Below are 3,823 nucleotides of genomic sequence, written 5' to 3' on the forward strand. Positions count from 1 at the left end.
ATCATACTCACATTCCTCCACTCCTTTCGAAGTCCCATTACAAATATCAAGTTATACTCCATTGATGACCTTGTAATACCATAACGATTACAACGATAGATTAACTCGTTGAACCGATCATAGTATACTTCAATGTATTCAGATTCTTTCTGTTTGAAATCTTTGAGTTCCACCAGGCATTGTTTCACAGATGTGATCTTCATCTTTTCACTTCCTTGAAATTTGTCATTGAGATTGTTCTAGATTTCTTTAGCTGTTGTACATGTTCTGACATAATTGTACACAACAGGAGGCAAGGCACCTCTTAATTCCCTCATGCATTTCTTCTCCAGTTATTTTAAACGATTGGATTGATTGTCAACTTCCGAACTGCTTGAAGACACACCGATTGGCTGAACTGTTGCAGGTTGATTGATTTCTCCTGAAATGCACTTCCATAATTCTTCATCCAATCCGTTCAAGTAATCTTGCATCCGATCTGCCCACTGATCGTAATATTCTGGAATAAGCATCGGAATTTTTGTTGATGAACCAAGCAAATGAGAAAATGATGTCATGGAATTTAGATTGAATGACGCCATTGTTGTATGGACAAAAACTTCAAGATGATACAAAAACTTTGAGAATTTTGAAATCAAATTGTATATTTCAAATCAGAATCACACAACAAACACTTGATTCACAAATATGTTCGCAGAATCAAATCCTAGATTTAGATCAAGAATAATTTTTCACACTAAAAAAGAACGGAAACTTTTTGAATCAAACAGTAGATTCAAAAATCTTTTTGAACGTATGAAAATCAGATCACAGAAAGGATTCTTGCTCTGATACCAATTGTAGTGACAAAGAACATGGTTTGGCATGCAGAATTAAAGCTTGCACAATTGAACATGGTGATTTGGGTGTTTAAGAGATATATTGAATGTATATGGTGTTACAAAAAAGATCTAGATCTAGACTACATAATTAACACACACTTACACACTCACTTCTACATCTCTCAAGCACACCTCTATAAGTAGACAAACCCCCCTTATATAGAGGTGTTTACATGTGTCTCTCTCACTCTAAGTAACAAATGGGTCTAAAGGCTAAAGCACCACATGCAAGTGGGTTTTACAAAAGTCAAACATTTACAAAGTCATGAATGAAGAACTTTGCACCCCAACAATCATGGACTTATCTAAGTAAGGACAACACACCCTGTTCATTAAATCCATAAACACTACTGGTGCATTGGTTAATCCGAAAGGCCTCACTACAAGCTCATAGTGACCATAACGAGTTCGAAAGGTTGTTTTGGGAAAATCTTCCTCTATAACTCGTAACTGGTGATACCCAGATCTCTATTCAATATTTGAAAACCAGTTCGCTCCCTGAAGTTGGTCAAACAAGTCGTCTATCTGTGGTAGAGGATATCGGTTCTTAATGGTCAATTTGTTTAGCTCGCGGTAATCGATGCACATACGGAATGATCCATCCTTCTTCTTCACAAATAAGACCGGTTCTTCCCAGGGTTTGAAGCTCGGTCTGATAAATCCCTTCCTGAGTAGTTCGTTCAGTTGATTTGATAGTTCCTGCATCTCTGTTGGTGCTAGACAATAAGGCGATTTGGCTACAGGGGTAGCTCCAGGGATTAAGTCGATTCTGAACTCGACTTGATGTTCTAGTGGTACTCCATGAAGATCTTTGTGAAAGATATCGGGAAAATCATGAACCTTAGCAATGCTCTTTATGTCTTTCACTTCTTGAGTCTTGTCAACCATGTGAGCTAAGAACACATGACATTCCTTTCGTAAGTACTTCCGGGCTTGGATGCACGATATGATTCGAAGGTTCGTGCCTGGTTTGTCGCCATAAATGACTATGGTTTCCCCACTCGGTAGGCTAAGGCAGACGACTTGCTTATAGCATAGGATGTCTGTACGATGGGGACTTAATAGATCCATTCCGATGATAATGTTGAAACTTTTTATTGAGACCGACATAAGGTTGATTTGAAAAGAATAGCTATCTAGAGTGAGGGTACATCCTATATAAATATCGCTAGTGCTCCTAGTCTTGCGATTAGCCATTTCCATGATAAATGTTTCCTTTCGTGTTTGAGGTTGTTGTTTGAGTGACTGTTTAAATTTGTGCCTCATGAAACTCCTCTTTGTTCCACTATCAAAGAGTATGCATGCATAAGAGTTATTGAGGAGAAACTTACCCGTGACCACAGTGGGATCTGCCACAGCTTCTTCATGACCTATTTCCCAAACTCTCCCTACTCCACCAATATTCCCTGCTTTTGGACAATTCCTCTTGTAGTGTCCAACTTCACCGCACCCATAGCAGGCCTGGCCTACTCTACTACCAGGGACCTGGGTGATTGGTGTTGCTAGTGCTTTATAGAAACGGGCACTTTTCCCCTTCCTATTGCAGTTAGTACAGTGCATCTCCCCGCAGGGTCCATTATGATGGAAATTGCACTTGCTGCACTTCGGCAGACTTCCAGAATACTGCTTTGCTGGCGCAGGGGCAGCAGGGGCCATTGCAGCATGAACAACCACAATCTGCTGTTTCTTGGCGTGGTTATGTGCCAATTGGTTCTTCTTTCTGTCCCAAAACTTTCTCTTGTTGCCAATCGCTTTGGCTTGTTCGGGGACAAGGGTTGCTGTGTGTGGACGGACTCTGTGCTCAAAGAGTATCTGTGCCAAGCGTTTGACACTATCAAATGTGGTGGGGTTTGAGGATAAAACATTCCCACGAAATGGGGGCACTAGTCCCCAGATGTACCTCTCGATCTTCTTACCTTCTGTGGGGACCATCCCTGGACATAGAGTCGCTAGGTTACTAAACCTAGTCGTGTATGCTACAATGTCGGAGCCTGTGATGGTAAGGCTCCATAGTTACTGCTCTAGTTTCTACACTTCTCCTCTTGGGTAGTACTCCCCTGTCATCAAATATTTTAGTCTCTCCCAGCCCATTAAGTTAGCCACTATTAGTGTAATTGACTTTACATGGCTATTCGACCACGTGAGAGCCCTATCAAAGAAAGTGCAGGCAACAAATTTTACTTTGCTTCCTTCAGGGCAGGAGCAGATCTCGAAGATCGACTCTATTTTCTTGAACCATTGCGATAGAGTAATGATTCCTCCATTCCCATTGGGTTTGCAGTTGGTGAAGCCCTTGTATAAACACTACCTAGGGTGTCCATGGCTATCACCATGATGTGAGTTGGTACCGGTTCCAACCCCACTGGTGCCACTAGCGTTGATTTAGGTTAGGGCTGCTGTCACAGCCACGGATACTGCAGCTTGGAAAACTACATGATCTAATTGTGGTGGCAGCAGTGGAGTTGGAGTTATGGGAGGATTATTTTTGTTGTGCCTAATTGATTTCCATGGCGACATCTTTTAGATATAACGTTTGCAAAGATGAAATGATGCTATGAATTTTAAGAGTGATAAAAAAAAATCAAGAGACTTTGAATCAAATTCACACTAGTTCAATATGTATTCCGCAAAGAGTTGGAAATAGAGTCTAGGACAAGTAGTAATCTATAAAGTAACTTCAAGAATTTAATAATGACTTTTCCAAAGAAAAGAGGATGCATGTCAATTTCATTGGTATATTAGATGTATAGAGTTCGGAAAATTTGACCTTGCAGTATGTCTACATCATACCAACTTAAATGACAAAACCTTGACAACATACGGACCTACCGAAAATGAAATTTCGAGGTCTTACATAACCAAGAAAATAACACTAGAGTCTATAAGTAGACCTAATCTATATCCAAAAGAGTGAGTAGGGTATGCCCTACTCGCGAGGAGTG

Source organism: Lactuca sativa, chromosome 8, assembly GCF_002870075.4.
Source record: "Lactuca sativa cultivar Salinas chromosome 8, Lsat_Salinas_v11, whole genome shotgun sequence".
NCBI lineage: Eukaryota > Viridiplantae > Streptophyta > Magnoliopsida > Asterales > Asteraceae > Lactuca > Lactuca sativa.